Genomic DNA, 17,500 nt, shown 5'->3' with positions numbered 1-17,500 from the left:
CCTTTCCCCCTTCCAGCTCTATCTGGTACGGCATAAGTATTGCATCTTCTGCACAAATGATGATTTACTGTAATTATTGTCATCATCTAGCAACATTTGATGTACCGCCACTAAAGGCCCATTAGTTAATCGTGCCTCAATTTGCGCATAAACAGACAATCCCAACCCCCCCAATTTGCCCCCCACCATGCGGGCTCTTACAAAATATATAAAACACAATATTCCAAATATTAAATCATCTCTCACTTTCTCCCTCTGTCCTCATCCCGTGTCTGTAATCGAGGTTTGCATGGGGATCGGTTTCAAGTACCTCCTCCTATTTTTCCCTCTCAGTCTTCTCTCTCTTTCCGATCGAACGGAACAGTATGTTCGGGATTTATGTTTGCTCCACCGTCCACCAGCCAGCCAACCAGCCAGCCAGCGGGCAGCAAAATTGATTCCTATCGACCCGAAGCACCACTTTCAAGCATATTCACACTCCACAAAATCGAGCGAGCTATCAAAATGATAAATCACAATCGTTCCTCACTTCTCCTCTTCATCCTCATCCAAAGCTTTGGCAAACTTTTTTGTGCCAACGTTTTATCATAAGCCCCACCCCAAGTGGGTGGCAGGATAGTCGTTTAGCCTCTCATTCCCATTCAAGGTTCGAGTAGCAGCACCACCAGCAGCAGCAGCATGTTGTTCGCTCTTTACCCGAAGGCACAAATGGTCTTCCAATTGTCTGCATTCTAGCGCCTCCCGAGGAGGAACATATGAAAAGACACATGGAGGCAAGAGGATCACGTTGCGAAAAGCAGATGCACCCAAGGCGAGCGGTTCAATTGCTAGAAGCTATCCGGTGAGGAGGGGTGGGGAAATGGGACCGATGGTCGGGCGAGTTCCGTACATATTTATTCGTTAGCGTAAATCAAGCTGCATCCATTCTACTGCCACACCACATTCCTACGTGCCGTGCTCAAAAAGGGTGCTCTAGGGCCCTGTGCGTCCAATAGCGGTCCTCACCACAGCGGCCCTCACCACAGCGGCTCCGTCTCGTCCGGGATCGCCCGGGACGAAAGACAATTTGTGTGAAGAACCGGCATCCTTTCCGTTCCTTTTACCAGCTCCATAAAATCGAACCGAGCGTATGACGGGGAGGAATGGGGTGTGAGGAGGTGAACCGATTTTCCCCGAACCCTCCGCAAACGGTGAACGGTGCGGGCACGTAATTGAATGTATTTATGCTCGCATGAAGGCATATTATGTGGCTTGTAATAAAGTGCCGCCAAGCAACGCCAAGGGGAACCAAAAAGGAGACCAACCAGAGGCCGCCCGCTCTGGCTGGTGTGGAGCGTTTTGGGATCCTTAAATTGAGCCAACGAGTCCTCGAGTTCGAATCGGTTCGTCGTTGATTGAGGCTCGTCTCTCTCTCGCTCTAGTTGCTGATGGATGCTATTCGGACTCCATTCTCCGGTTCCGGTGGAAGAGGAAAGTCACTTTGGTACTGTGAAGGACTGCCGGTAAACCGATTTGATTGACCGGAGCTCTTCATATTTTGAAGCGCATCCAGCACTGGCTGGTGAGTCGACGGCACGTCTCATCGCACAAGTTCAGTTTGGAGGAGGGGAGGTTTGTTTGAAGGCAATCAAACGACTGATGATCAATACTTTTCAAGAGATCGATAGAGATTGAAGGGTCTGAATGCAATGAAGGCGATACCGCATGTCAGTTTGTTATCGAAAAAGCTATTCCTCATCTTAATGTATTGTCGATTGTATGAATGGGGACTTGATCAAAAGCTACTTAATATTGCTATGTTATTTTAATAACGTTTGCTTTCGACAGTTTCTGATCAGCTTTCACGAAGAATTTGATGCAACAACGATAACCTTCAGCGATGGCAACGATTTGTGTTAACAAAGGGATCTATCTATATGGATTCAGCAGTACCATTGATGTCATAATGCAATTGATTCAACTCGCTGTTACAACCAGTATCCAATGAGCAACGATGGCTAACTAAACGGATCGAATGACGATTGGACCAACTGCAACTGAAAGCACCAAAGCACCCAAGCGTCGATTGTAAAACAGACCGATACCATATCGTAGCTCCAGCTTGTTCTCGCTGGTATATCCTGGCTTGGTTGGTCCCGTTTGTTGCATTTCCCTGACCAAACACCGGTGTTCCGTTTGCTGATAGAGATGTCTGCAACCGTCCTCACGCTTCACTAACATTTCCACATGGTCAGACTCGCGCCCTTCCCCCTCTTTCGCGCCCTTTCTTCCCCTTCATATTGTTTAATAGTAAACGGAAACGGCATTTCAGCAAAGTTCATGCTCCCTGGTAACTTTTCACCCTTGGTTGGTTGGCTGCCACGAAAGCTAGCTAGCTGGTATCTGGCCGATTGTATCCTGTGGCTTCCTCTTTCTTTCGCCAACGCTGACGAAGCCCGGCGCTAGCGAAATCAAATGAAATGGAAAACATTAATGCCCGCGTCTGCCGCACTCCACCGGGTGCGCTATCCTCAAAGTAGCATCGCATCCAAGCCGTTACCCAAGGCCCAAGGCCCAGTTGCACCATTGGCCATGGGTCCGGGAGACCGGAAATGTGCTAAAGCTTTTATAACTTTTTCAATTACAGCCACAGCGAATGGCGGCAGGCATTGCTTGCACCGCGCCGTGCCCGTGTCATTATCACACGCAAACTCGCAGAGACCGTGGCCAGCGTAGGATAGCGTAGGTAGCGTGGTTTGCCGGTTGCTTCATTTCCGGAACGGCTTGTCCTTTTTTTATTCGGACGTGTAGAAGATCGACACTATCCGTCGGCGTCGTCGTTCGTTGGACGAGGTTATTGTGTCGCCACGGCGGGGTGCAAGCGCCGAATACGAATGCAAATCTTCTTTAATCCTAACGAGCCGTCCGCGTGGCCGACGAAACCACGGCGAAGATGGTGTTCTGGGAAGTGACGTGATCCGCCAATCCGCCCTGATTATGCTACCGGTCCGGGGTATGGTCGGCCTTGCAGAATTCGTTTCCGGTTTTGTAGTTTATTTCCTTCGCGTTTGAAGTTTCACCGAAGGCACGGTGCATTGCAAAGCGCCCGGAGGAAGAGGACGACGATGGATGATGAACGAACCTCGTTTGGTATCGTGCCATCGTGCAGTCGCTGTCATCGTCCTGGCTGATGTTTAAGCGATCAAATCGCTCTATCTGCTTCCTTTTAGGATTCGTGCTACGATTGGATGAATGCCGATCATTGTTAGCCAAGAGTCGGATTTGTTTTTAATATTTTATTTAAAAAGATTTCCAAAAGAGGTGGGATTGTTGCTCGTATTAATGCTCTTCATAAGATCAAGTTAAATATTTAAAATTATGGAATTAATCGAATTATGCCTTAAAAAGCCAGCTAATGTAGATTGTTTAATCTTTATTTCTGTTTTATGAATGGGATCTTATGTAACATGTTTTGAAGTGTACATAAATAATGCAAATTGTACAAATAAAACAACTTTAATAGTTCATAGTTTAAAAGATACGTGTTTTATGTAAAAATGATGGAACGCGCAATGTACGAACTACTAGTTAGAGTATCGATCCTACTCTTTCGCGAGTTTCTTCTTTGATCTTTGGAGAGTACAAAAGAAAGGAACAAAGGAACAACAAACAATCTTTGTTGGTACAATTGCACTAGGCCTAACCTCTCCGTCCATAATAACTCTTAGGATCAATACAGATCTACCTATCTCATTAAGGCACATGTTTGATTGTCCAATCATGCTTATTTACAGAAAAATGAGCGTAGTTAACGCAACTTAACTACCTACATAACAACACATCGATCAACGTCGTTGTAGCAATTATTTCTAATCAATCCATAAGGACTGTTCTTAAATTTCATGATTGCGACTATAAACATGAAGAAATCAATTTCTACTGTTCGCTTAAAGATCTTCGACGCAGAAGCTAGCTGCAAAAACAATATTTGCTGGTAGCAATTGTTTTCTTTGACAATTAAAACCTACCAGTAAACCTATATACGACCATCGTTTTCGATCGCAATGACTCTTGAATCGCAATGACTCTTCAATCGTAATGACTATTTATACACGCTTTATTCCTAAAGTAAATTAATTACATTATGCTTATGACAGTGTGTAGACGGTTTTTGGTAGTCCCTAAACGCTCTCGCTTTTCATTTGATGCCATGAGCTGACCGGTGTGCTAGCGCAAATGCCTACAGAAAGGTGATTAATGCTACTTTAATAATACACACCTATGCACACATACACGGCACACGGACACACCGGACATTCAACATTAATCTTTGGTTTGCGTTTTTCTCCGCAATATCAACGCAGTTCAGCTTTTTACTTTCGTGACCGACGGCGAGAAAAATCGCTCTGGTCACCGCAACACCGCCCCGGACAACCGGAACACGTTATGAAGTGAATGTGGTGTGCGGCGTGAATTGTGGCACATTACGGTGGCCCTGGTGGTGGAGGTCTCTGCCACCACTCATAACCAGCCTTTCAGCGAACGAATTAAGAACCGAAGCGTGCCGTTTGAGGTATGCACGGCGCACTTGGGACCATTCGACTCCCACTTCCGTCCATTACTCCGACCATTCCGAAGGGAACTGTTTTTAATTAAACTTTTCGATATTCGCGTGAGTTTTATTTTCTCGCTTGCCATGCCACACGTGAAAAATGTGCTTTTTGAAAAATGGGTTTCGTGAAAAATGTTGTAGAAATTCTTTGCGAAACCAATTTCAAGATTTATGGCCAAGCGAAGATTAACTGGCTCGCCGAGAGCGCTATGTAAACGGAATGAAAATTTGAATCATTTTTTGCCAAAAAAATTATTTTTAAATGTACGTCAGACTCACATATTCTCATATTAGCCATCGACAGCAACCATAAATCCAACACCCGAGCTACTAGCGAGACAACACAAAAAAAACCCAACCTTACAATCATTATCAGCCATTCGTAAACAGCAGTACAGCGCCATTGTCCTTCGAGTAATCAACGGTTTTAGTGAGCATAAAAAGCCATGTTTTCCCCGGTGCTTTTTTGAACGCTACTATCACTGTTTTTTTACAATCTTTTTTTTTGCTTTTTAGTTTTTGTCGTTGGTTTCCCGGACACGGACAGACAAACAAGCATTAACGTCGCTCACTCAGTAATAATCATCTAGCGAGCGAACGAGCGAGCGAGCGAAAGGGACGAGCGTGTGGCTTGATATGAAATTGAAATAAAACATCCCGTCCACACGCTCGCCAGTCCGCACTGTCCACTGCAAAACCACTCCTCTCCAGTCCCAGCGACGACATTCATCACTCAGAGTGGCCGTCCATTGGCCGTGCAGCTGGCGACGGCGATGTTCCGGGGTAGTGTACTTTTTTTCCATTCGCTTTTTATTGCTTCATTTGCTTGCCAGGGCTGCCAGGAAGTCCGTATGCCGGGCGCGACGCGACACAGAGTGGTAGAGTTTCCCTTTCGATTCGCGGCCATGTCCACCGCAAGCAGAGCTTCCTGATTCACGAGTTTTGCGATGCTTTCTGTGTGGTTGGTTGTGCGTTGTTGCTCGTTCGCTCATAGCAGCATCTCATCTGGTTTGGTTTGGTTTGGTTTGGTTGTTGGTAAATCCTTGCTCTAGTTTCCCTTAGTGTGTCAGGGTGGGACCACAAAGTTTCATACCAACCAACCGTTCTTACCCGCCCTTTGGAGCCACACTATCGGCGATAATCGAACTGAGTGGTGAGCTGGTCGGCGGCTGGTTGGCGAAATATTCATTGGATAGAATAAGAGAATAAACTTTTCTCCCTTTGCTCTCTTATCGTTCGCCACGCCACGCGGAATGCTGTCATCAGGTCAGACTAGGACGAGCCAGTTATGCTCATGCTGATCGATAACGATAGAAGATGTGATACTTCCCCTAAAAACCGTGTCTACACTGTTTAATTTAATACGCAAGTTAGGTTGAGGACTAAGTTGTTAAAAGTTTCACCCTTTTATTTATATTTCCCCTTCAAACAAACCGAGAACCACAAATTTTGTGTCGAAACCAGTTGTATCCGGATGTCCGGTAACTGCTCACTAACGAAAGCTCCGGAAGAGTCTGTCCAAGCAGTTGATTGAAATGGATAGACACGGATCTCGCACGCAGCTTGCGAGAGCGCTTGGTCGTCCTTGCGCCGTAGCTGCGGATGCTGATGGCCTTCATATCGCGACGACGCGTCCTTGTCCAACCACCACAGAGCTGCTGCTGCGGTGCCCCATGGACTGTGTCGTGTCGTTGAAAATGGCGTGCGAAACATTGCAATTAAACTGCACGATTTCATGCTCGTCGTGTATCATCGAGCGCTTTCACCATTCACACCGAGCGTGTGGCGGGCGTTAGACATTTGCCGACAAAAAGCCGATTCTACTGAACTATTGTGCAGGCGGTGCAGTGTTGCTGGGTGTGATTGTATGTTTGAGTTACGCGACACATACGCACGCTCACACACCAGCTCATATTTCTGAACGGTAGCGTTGCAACGGAACACACCCTTTACGCTAGGCTTTCGTGTTCAACACGCGGACCGTCAGTATGATGAATGTTTCCACAGTTCGCGATCATCACAATGACTCGTTAGTGGAGGCAGCCGAGCGTACCTTTGACCTTTTTTCCGACCAGAGTTCCACTGAATACTGAAGGCCATCCGTCACACACGCAGGTTCTAGACAGACAGTAGCAAGTACAGTGTCCTGTTTGTGAACCGCGAGAATCCTGTTTGTGAAACTATCACGAATGGCATTGTCTCTCAGGTTCCCTACCTCGTCTTTTGAATGCATTCGAGTAAGAGTAGCAGCAAAAAAGCAGCAACATTCATGGAAAGCCACACCATTTTCGGGGAAATCTCTTTGCACTGAAGTGCGGGAGTTGGCTCTCTGTTGACAGATAGCAACGGAATCGAAACGAATGCAAATATCGAATAGGAAACCGTTTGCACGGTCCATGCAGTCGAACAAAAATATAGCAAATGGAGCAGATATCGATGTTTACGTAGGTTCTTTGTTTCAATAGTCAATTGTCGTTCATTCGCATTTAGCTTCGATTTGGAATGCCACTTGAGTTCTGGCATCTGACAGATAGAATGTTTCTCTGAGTTGAAATATTTTTTATGAGTGAAACATTATTTTGTTTACATGGATTATAATTTATTCTTCCTTCTTTTAGAGTGTTTTTTGTCAAACTATACTACTGGCGTTTAGACACCAATCGATCATTTGCTACTTATCATTTGCTTGTAATGTTTACGATGAATGTGCTAGATAAGTAGATAGCCTTAGAAACATTGAATAATCTATTGTTTCCATTTGTCCCGGGAACCCATTACCTTGACAAGCAAATCGTTTTATTCGCAGAGCTTTATGCTTTGCGGATGTGCTGGATGTTCGCAATTGCTTTTTTCCGACAAACTGTCCCATTAGCGCATGAAGAAGAACTGTATTTCCACCCTTTTTATGTACTTAGGATCTTCGTTGAACCATTTTGAGCTGCCCAGCTTGAACCAGCTTGAGATTCGCATGTTTTATTACTGCAAAGGTAATTCGGTTCCGTTCGAGGTTCCGCTAACTACATCACCCCCGTACGCCACAGTGCAACATTGCAAATTTATTTCTTTAACGTGAAAGGGATCCCAGCGACCTCGCGAACGGAGAAAAACATATAATCCACCGATTCCCGAGACACACCTGTGTCCCAAAACCAAAATCCGTGGACTTTACTGCTTGCGGAGGAGTTCCGTGGTCGGAGCTCGCAGTTTCACCACGGTCCGGGAACTTCCGCCGATTCTCGCTAACAGGCAGTTTCTTCTTCACCTCGTTGCTGCCACTACCCATTAAACAAATGCTGGTAACACAGTTAAAGCCATCTTCTGCCACTTCATCATGCTGCCAGGGCGAACGGCCAGGGCCAGCTTGCTTGCGAGCTTGCTAATCGATAAATCACGGCGGAAAATTCATCCTCACTATCTTGGGCGTTGGTTGCAACACCCGACCACTAGCACTGAGGTGATCTGCTCACCACCGGTACCCCCGGAAGCGTTGGCAGCACACAACCCAAACACACACATGGCCGCGCGAACGTGGCGTGAAAATGACGGGAACGATCAAATGGTAGCATGGTGCAAAATGGTGCACGGGCACAGAAATGAGAAATGTTCCTGGATCCGCTTTCGTCGAGCAAATTTCTTCTTTCCAACACCATTACACCCTCATCCGGGACACCAGGGAAGCTTTTTTTCCCGGTCCTTATCCAACCAGCTTCCTTAGCCACCGCGAGGTAGTTTGAAGACACCGTTGGCCTATTGCCCAAAGACGGAGATCGGTCCTGGCGGCGGCCCTGTGGTTGAGGAAGGAAAAGGAAAAACAGGCAAGAGGGTTTCGCCCACCTAACTTCCTTGCAACCGAGACTTTGAAGGCCATTCCCCGAGCCAATTCTCGATCTCTTTATATCTCTCTCGTTCTCGCCACCTTACCACACGGCACCAACGAGAAGGAAACTTTACTCCAACGCCTGCACGATGGTGATGTGGCCGTGTCTTTTCCCTGTGCTGCACGTAACATGGCGGCAGTGTGTACGAGCACTATGTGTATGTAGCTCGAAGGCACATCGGAAGGAAGGACGAGTTGAACGAGAAAGGGAACACATGCAAGGCCGTTGGAATGGTAGAGAAGAGTCCCGGACTCCCGGACACTGGTCCGGGGGTGCTTCGGAGTACGATTGACGCGAAAAACGTACGCCGAAGCTTCAATCAAACATGCGACTGGCAGCTGCGCCAGAATGCAAATGTGCAGTGCATTGAAAAGTGTCTAGAATAGAGAATTTGCACCTTGGGATCCATTGTTAGTTTGGGATTGTCCAGCGATACACTAACGATTGGTTGGAATGTTTACTTTTGGGCAAACAATGATCAGCATAATCACAATTTTCTGACTGCAGCATAACATTGTACTCAGCACTTGAGCTCCTCTAATGGGCACTCAACATCGCATTCCATATGCACTGATCCTCTGTTCAATCCCCACAAACCTTCCGGTTACTCAAAAACCCAATCCGCGTACAAATAGACACAAAACGATGCCAGTGTAGAGTGAGAGCCTTGTATGAATGCTCCAATGCTACAGCAGCAGCAGTAGCAGTAATAATCGCCACTGATGCACTCTGTGCGCACACGCTACGCTGTGCTACGCTCCACTTCCTCATGCCAGGAACGAGCGAAAGCTGTGCACTGTGCACGAGCACACAGCATTTTCCATCATTTTCTTCTCGTAACAGTAATCAAGCACCGTGCAAGATGGTAAGGCCGGTAACGGCGACCGCTTCCGGATGCCGTGCCCGTGTGGTGAGAAGCAGAACGGCGAGAAGCTCCGTACGCCACGCCATATTAGGTTAGTAAGTGGTGCGAGCTTTCACTCGGCACACATGGAATCCCCCCGGAGATGGAAATGGTGACCAGGCGGTAACGCGGTATACCGTGTGCAGTGAAACGTTTTCCAGCTACAGCAGTCTGCCACGTCGACGATGACGAATGTCTAAAAGGACGTAATTGTATGGCAGAGGGGATGTTAGAAGGGCTAGGGGCGAGGGGACACGCTATTACACTATCCCGAGTGTGACGAACATCTTTTATAAGCGAATCCGCGGAACGGTGCTGCTGCTCCTCAAACAAACCCCCTTCGCGGCGCTCAGGACGCGTCGTGTGTGGCTCCGGCGGCGATGCGGTGCTGATGCAGCTGTCACTCACACCACACCAGTAAAACCATCTCCTTGGGAAAAGCAGAAAGCGGGACAGATAAGGGGTACCCCAGACAGTCGTGTTGCCACCTTGTTACCATCTGCTAATCCAGGCAAAGGGGGCGGTTAGTGGTACGACGGGTGCCCGGTGCGCCCGCTGGCAGTTGTATAGGCTGTTCTACTAAGGTTCGTTGTGCCTACTCGGGATGTTCGGGAGCTCCCCGTAGAGCTCAAGGTATTAGCTGATTCTGACATAATGGCCCGAAAACTCTTGGAGGCACTAACCATCCCGACGCCCTTGTGAGGGACTGTTGTTTTCGGTAGGCTTGTGGAAGTTGAAGTAGATTAATCTCCCGCTTACGGCACATGTTGGATTCAAGTGGTTATGCTGCTTGATAATGAAGTAGCGCGCCGTGCGCTGTGGGTACTGACTCCTTTAGACTTTGAGACAGACAGTGCGCTAGTTACGAAACATTATTTCAAGCATATTAGTTGGCGTTCTTGCACGCTTCGATTTAAATGAGCGACATAAATGAACACGGTATTTGCGATTAACAACAGACAAAATTAACATTAGCAGTACAATAATTTACACTCACAATACAAAGGTACAATAATAATAATTAATTTCTATTTTATTCCTTCTATTTCACTTAACGAAGATAGATGGAAATTCAGTAAAAGATGTCTCGATGATGTTTAGTTCCATAAAAAGATTAAAGCTGCCTGAACACGGTTGGATCTTTTCCGCTAAGAATTGATAAATGTGTATGAGTTGCGATAAAAGAACAATTGAAATGAAACAGGTTTAGTTTAGGTCGATCTATCACTTAAACTACTTGCCATGAAATTCGCTTCAAAGCGGCTGTCTACTAATTTTTATCACTTATAAACCGATATCGAGTATAAGGCTCTTGTCGGAATAATCGGTCGGTTGAACGGTATTAGTTGATTAAAAATGAATTAAAGCAGTGTTTATTTCATCGGCATCAGCTCATTCTTACTTATTTTTAATATACGCAACATGTTTTAGATGCTTCCAATGAAAGTTGCTATCGTAACAACTAATACAAGGTACAAAATGACTCTAAGCCAATGACAGTTTACTACTGGTGAAACTTACATTGCTTTATTGACATCTTAAGCCAAACATTCCCGCTACAGAGCAGAGACAGATCCTTTAGGCTGACGAGGATACTGCGCTTCAAAACTGCAGATCTTGTATTCCGAACCAGCAAATGCTTCCTAAGCACCGTAAGCGTAGAGTAACAAATCATTTTAAGTCGCTTCGACAAACACCCATTGGGCCCTTTCCTTGATGTTTCCATTTCTACAAATCCGCATGCTCAAGGCGATTGGAGCACCGAAGGAGCGCATTTCCATATTGACAGTGATCCCGTTGCAACTGTTGCTCAATCAGCTTAATGCTGTTTCGCCTCGGAAGGCTATCTTGGCCAAAAGCTCCAGAGCGAGCACCAGTGGCACCAAAGCACCAAAACACCTCGCGTCTTGCTCTGGATGCCATTTCCCGGTTTCCGTCAAATCTCGTAGCTGTCGAAGCGGCCACGTCCTGGCCACGGAACAACTCGATTTATTGCGCAATAGCCGGTGGCACGGTTGAAGGAAAGGGGAAGCAAAAGACCCAGCGGCAAATCGGGAGCACTGGCAGTTGGAATTATGGAAATGTGCAGGAATCCTCTTCACTTTAATCTATTCCTGCTGCCTTCACCCTGCACAAGGGAGGTCGATGGTAATGTGCTTTCAACTGTAGCGAATCGACCTTTTTTTTTTTGCTTAAAACTGGTAGCATATCGATGCACAGATGCAGTTTTGATCGATTACAGACACTGTGGCAAGAGTTTCATTCCATTTGTTTCTGTCGAGCGGAACTAATCTTGTTTTACGAATCCTTCGAATCACATCATCAAAAACCCCAATTGGAATCATGATTCAATGGGCTTCGAAACAATGTTGCAAAGAAGAGTATTTTGGGCCTGTTTCGGTTTTATCATCACTTTCGGTTTTGGCCAAACATTGAAAGTTCCTTAATTAACACGTGAGGGGCTTTCGGGCATTCCCGGCATTTTATATCGACCAAACTTTCGACCAAACACTCCAATCGTAACGTGTCGGCTCCGGTAAGGGGAAGAGGGTTTGAACGTCTGAATTGAAATCAACGCCTCGACCACAAACGATGCCACAGCCCATTCTGGCGAGTCCGGGTGTACCGGCGAGTTACCAGATATCCTTTCTGGGTTCCTGCGGCACAAAAAGCCAAAGGCTCGGCATTAGTGAGATTAGTTTTTTGCCGTTTTGCCCCTTTCCACCACCTCGCCAGCCACCGAAACACACAGCCACACTCACACTAATCCCTGCGATCGTATGACTGAGAAGGAATCGCATCGGCGATCGATACCGAGCTGGTGCCATTAGGATTAATGCATCCTTGTGCCTCTCTCGCTACCACTACTGGCCCTGGTGCACTCTGGTCTGTTCGTTTCGGTTACACCCCTTTTCTGGGGTGCCGACGGCAGCCTACATCACTCCCGAAGTCAAGCGGATCCCGGGATCAATCTCTCGAGGAAATGGATGGCTTTCCACGCCACGAACCAGAACAACTTTGAAGCATCGCAGAGGGAATAGGAAACCAAAGGGAGACGACGGGGCGCAGCAAATGTTATAATCTTCTGCTTTTGCGTTGTTAGTTATTGAGCGACTGTCAGTGGCACACACGATGTCGTCGTTGTCTACTCCTCCGCTACGGCTTGTGACGGCTGTGTTTTCGTGTTTTTGTGGTTTTGGACGCGACGGAACCGGATTCGCGACCGTAGGAGGATTTATTTGCCTAGCCATGGTGGGGGGAGGAAAACAGGAATCAATTCGGTGGCTTCCCCCTTCAACCGAGCACCAGATGGTCACGGGCTCGTGCTGCGGCACAATATGAATGGAAATTAGTTCGGAAAACCAATAAGAACCACTCTGTTATCGTTTCTAAGCTGTTGTTTTGCTTACGAATGAATGTACTGTACATGCACTTCTTTTTCATCTTGGCTGATTTTAGGCATAATTGAATGTTGTAGTGCACACCTTCTTGTAGCACGATTGTTTCCATTAACTTCATAAGATCCTCAGCCAGCGATAACCGGGAACGATAAATGATGCAAACGAAAGAACTTTTTCTATTTCGTACTTCCATCTAAATTCAAATTTCGGATCCTTTTGGATGGAGCTTTCATCAGAACCGCGGCGCTGGTGCAACAAATGTGCTCCAAACTAATCCTATTAAATCATCCACGATTCCCATTCACAGGATTCGCCACAGGGTAAAAGGGAAGGCGTTCCTGTCCGGCGAAACGGGGATCCTGTCTCTCGTTGTGGTTTTGCAGAAAAGCGGCGGAGTAAACATCCGCGCCATTGGGAGTATAAATTACCGTCGAGGGCCGAGAGCGGCGACGTGGTGTGGTGCGAGGATAAGTGGGCATCGGTGGCAACATTTGGCAACAATTTGGCTTCCATACCTTGGCGTACACTCGGCCAACAACCACCGGGAACCAACCTGTGCGAGTGTGTGCCTATTTGCTCGGTCTTTGTTTGCCCGGCTATTTGCTCCGAGCTTGTCCTTGTGTCCGAGGCAGGCAAACGAAGGAAGCAGACCAGAAGGGATGCTGCAGCTCTAGTTACTTTAACTTTTCGGCTTCCCGCACTGGCATGGTGGGATTTACCGTGCTCAGAAGCTCCTCGCTAGTGCGCCCCAAACTATTGCCACCAAGAGGCAAACGAATGATGATTCGGCCAGCATTATCTTCCACACCAGAAGCAGCCCCTTTAAGAAGCAGTTCAAGCACACCGCGAGTGCTTTGAGCGTCTTTGCTCGGATCTACCATTCACAAACAGCTTCACCAACGGTCACACTGGGGATTGTTTTTTTGGCCCGGCCGCTTTCGTTGGCCGCTTTTGAGTAGTAAACAGTTTCTTTTCCGTTTGCACTCGTTGGTTGGTTGGTTCATTGTTGTTACTCTGCCGCGTAACGGGGCACTTTTCGACACTTCAAATCCCATGTGGGGCTGCCTGTTCTGTGAAGATGATTTATCATATCTTGGCTTTTGGGCTTTTTTGCGACTGAGCCGGAAAGAAAACAGAGTCTTTGGCAGAAACTTTCATTCCCCGGAGAGAGGCGGAGAGGGAAATAGCAAGTTAAAGCAACATGCACATGGACATTACACAAATGGCACTGGCATCGTACGAGACGTGTTAGTGAACAAAAGAGGTGATATTCGAGATGAATGATGCTTGTGGCGATTCATAATAGCAGAACTACGGAACGTCTAAAAACAGTTTTAAACATTTTAAACTCTAGTTTCTTAACATTAACTAAAGAAGTCATCTAACAATATTAGCGTCTAAAACTAACTACAAAAATGTTTAAATTGCCGAGATTTACCAAGGTTAAATTTATATTGATACGAAACGTAACGAATGTTAGTGCATTCGAAACACATTTACAAACTAGTGTGAGACTCTTGGAGGTTTTAACATTTACTTGGGTACATGATTATCATCGTTTATGTGCCATGGGAATTAATGAGAAATTGTTGATTACATTAATTGAATGCAAGGTATGAAGGTTCTCAATCAGTGATACATTTTAGAAGTGGCTTAATGATAAAGAAACTTTCAACTTTTGTCTTTTATTTGATGAAGTGTCAGAAGAGAGCGATTCTTCGGCTCTAGGCGCAATCAAAATGGCAAAAGAGAATTTGTGACTGATCTATCCGTTTTCAACAAATCTGATCTTTTTTAATGATTTCTACTATGAGACGACAGTTCATTTCTTAAACGAACTACAGAGGATAATCTTATAAGGAGTTTGCAAAGAAATATATGATTTTATTTTAAGATTCGACCTTGATTTCTTTAGGGCAATCATTTTATCAAAAAATATGCGAAGTCTAGCTAATTTCCACACGTAAAGTAGGAGATAGTGGGCTTTACTTGACTTCCACTGACTGTTCGTAAAACCTTTCGAAAAGCTTCAGCATCATCGGTTAAAAACCTCTAAATCTCAATTTACTTTAAAATCTTGTTTGCCACCTTAAACCATATCATGGGGCTCGAACACCTCCCCTGGATTGCCCTCATGTAATGGCGTCTCCTAAACGTACATCGTACATTAACCTTTGTTCGAGCATGCCTCCCGTACAACTGTACCAAGGTATCGTCAGCTTTGTTCACGCCGTTGTCCATTTTCGTGCTAATAGCCACCTCCTTGCCCTACCATCTTTCGGCTCGATCGTCTGAAACGAAAAGCTTGTTTCCCTCCCATTCCGAAAATTTGCAGTCGAATCCCGATCCCACCGGAAAAAAGGGAAAATGGGAGATGGCGAATCACAAGACCATCCCGTCTAGCTGACCGGTCAAAGCAGTTCATTTCCTTTTGGCTTCTATCGAGCTGCTGACACACCAGAAATGGGGGTTGCTTCCGTACCGAGCGTGTGCATCGTTTGGTCTCGATAGCCAGTAGCCCTGCCTCGGATGCATCGGTGGCCATCTATTCGCCTCATTCATCGTTGTTCAGTTATCATCAGCATCATCATCATCATCATCATCATCATCGTGGTTGTCGTCGTCATCATCGGAAAATGGCACGCTAAATGCACAGTCCGGTCACGATCCGGCTTGTCGCTTTCCATCGGCCACATCGAATGTGCCACCACCGGAACAATGGCATTGCACCTTCTCGTATGGCCAGTAGCATGTGCCAAACAGGAAATTTACCTCAGGAAGCTTTTTTTTTTTTTCTTTTTGACTGCGCTGCCATGATGGCGATGTTTCGTGTTGCTACGAAGCGGACCATGGGCGTGCCATTTTGGATTTTTGTTTTTTTGTGTTTTACGATCAATTCGTCCGCTCCCCGGAGGGGGTGCCGAATAGCCATTGCCATTTTAAACTTTTACATGGCACTGCACTGCCAACGCCAACGTCATCGTCATGTCATAAAAGTGGTAGGCCAGATTTACCAGAAAAGGAGGAACGTATACGTAAACCCTCCCGGACAGCAGGACATCGATACGCGGGAATAAATCACTTGGTTAATGATCACACAATTGCCTCGCTGTGGAATCCAATTAGCTCGCGTGGAGGCGTCAGTGTGAACAATCGCTGCAACATTGGTTTTAATTGTAGCTCGATGGATGCAACTGGCATCGCGTCAAATATTTATCGTTTTTATATTGCACTTTGCTGTCTCTGCAAACATTGCACATCCGTCCAAACTCCCCGGGGAGCGAGACATAAACTGTGTTGGCAAACCATCCGCACCACCACCGTCATGGTGTTTGGCGTAAAAAATCAATTGAATCACTGTGCTTGGGGAAACAGCACCAGAAGCACCGATGATACAACAGCAGTGCACAGCAGCGATGGAGGCGCTTGGTTGACATCGGATCGGATGTCTTTGTAGCGAACGGCATCGCCTTCAAACAAAGTGGCTTAACTTTGCGGAGCAACCATTTGCAGTTCCGGGCTCCCAAAGGGGACCTGAACATCCGGTGGAACGTGGATATTGGAAACTTTAATTAGATTTTCTAAACTATGATCAGATTACGGGAAGCGATTAAACTGTTTACTCCGTTCACGACCACACGCTCTTGCAGAAGCGAGCGAGCGAACAGTAAATGTGCGGTGGGCGTTTGGGACATTCTTTCGCCAACGTTTACAGCTTCATCCGCAGGGGTTTGAGGAGAGAGTGCTAGGATTCTAATTTTCGGGAAACCAACGATTCCTGTTCCTTCGTGTGCATTATGCAAACCCATGATTGTATGAGAGGACAGCAAGAATTTGTGTTAAAAAGTAAGGAAATCCATTTATTTGATTTATTTTGCAAACTTTATATACTACTGTGTCACGAAAGTAAGATGAATGGGTACGCTATATGGTCGTGTGAACAATTTTTTCATTCTCGTATTTTTCGTAGGTTGTAAGTACTGCGATTGGCATTCGTGCCAAGTTTTACTTCAAAATAATGATTTGTATTTGAGGTATGATTTTTTTGTGAGCTGCTAATAGCGAATTCTTCGTTTTTTGCTATTTAAAAATTAGTTGAGCAAGCAATTTGCATAAAATTTAGTTGGCGAATAGGTCAAGAATGTTGCACAAAGTCTTTGGTGACTTAAGTTAAATAGAAATGTTTATGAGTGGTAAAAAGAAAAAAAGAAAAAGACAAATCAAAAAATTGGTATTGAAAAACCGTCGATTAACAACTAGAGAGCTTGCTGATGACACTAGCATATTCAGATAATCCGTCAATTACATTTTAAACAATGTTTTGGACTTCAAACGCGTCAGAACTCAACTGGTACCGTTGGTACCAGGGACTGGCGTTGGTTTTCCGTGATTTTTGCGTCAAAAACTCCACTCATATCGTTGCACAATCATCGTATTTGCTTGATTTAGCACCATCTAACTTCTGACTTTTAAAAAAGCTCAAAAGACTCCTCCGGAGACACCATTTTGACACGATAGAGCAGCTGCGAGGAAGGAGCTGCAGACCATCCCTAAAGTTGATTGTTTTGCAAGTGTTTCCAAAGCTGGAAAATCCGTTGGCGCAAGTGCATTGTATCGAGGGTGAATTACTTTGAAGGAAATGAAATTGATTTGGAGGAATAAAGCAGGAATTTTCAAAAGAAATCGAAATTTTCTTTACTTTCATCATAGTACAACGGAATCTATT

At 45.8% G+C, this 17,500-nt stretch overlaps 1 protein-coding gene across 1 annotated transcript in view; it reads left to right on the top strand.

Annotated features, from left to right (window-relative positions):
* Positions 1-17,500, top strand: part of LOC126571785 (uncharacterized) — a 67,111-nt gene that overhangs the window by 4,465 nt on the left and 45,146 nt on the right. The window lies entirely within an intron of this gene.

Source organism: Anopheles aquasalis, chromosome 2, assembly GCF_943734665.1.
Source record: "Anopheles aquasalis chromosome 2, idAnoAquaMG_Q_19, whole genome shotgun sequence".
Taxonomy (NCBI): Eukaryota; Metazoa; Arthropoda; class Insecta; order Diptera; family Culicidae; genus Anopheles; species Anopheles aquasalis.
Note: the sequence above shows the minus strand (reverse complement) of the source record. Positions and strands in the feature narration are given on the sequence as shown.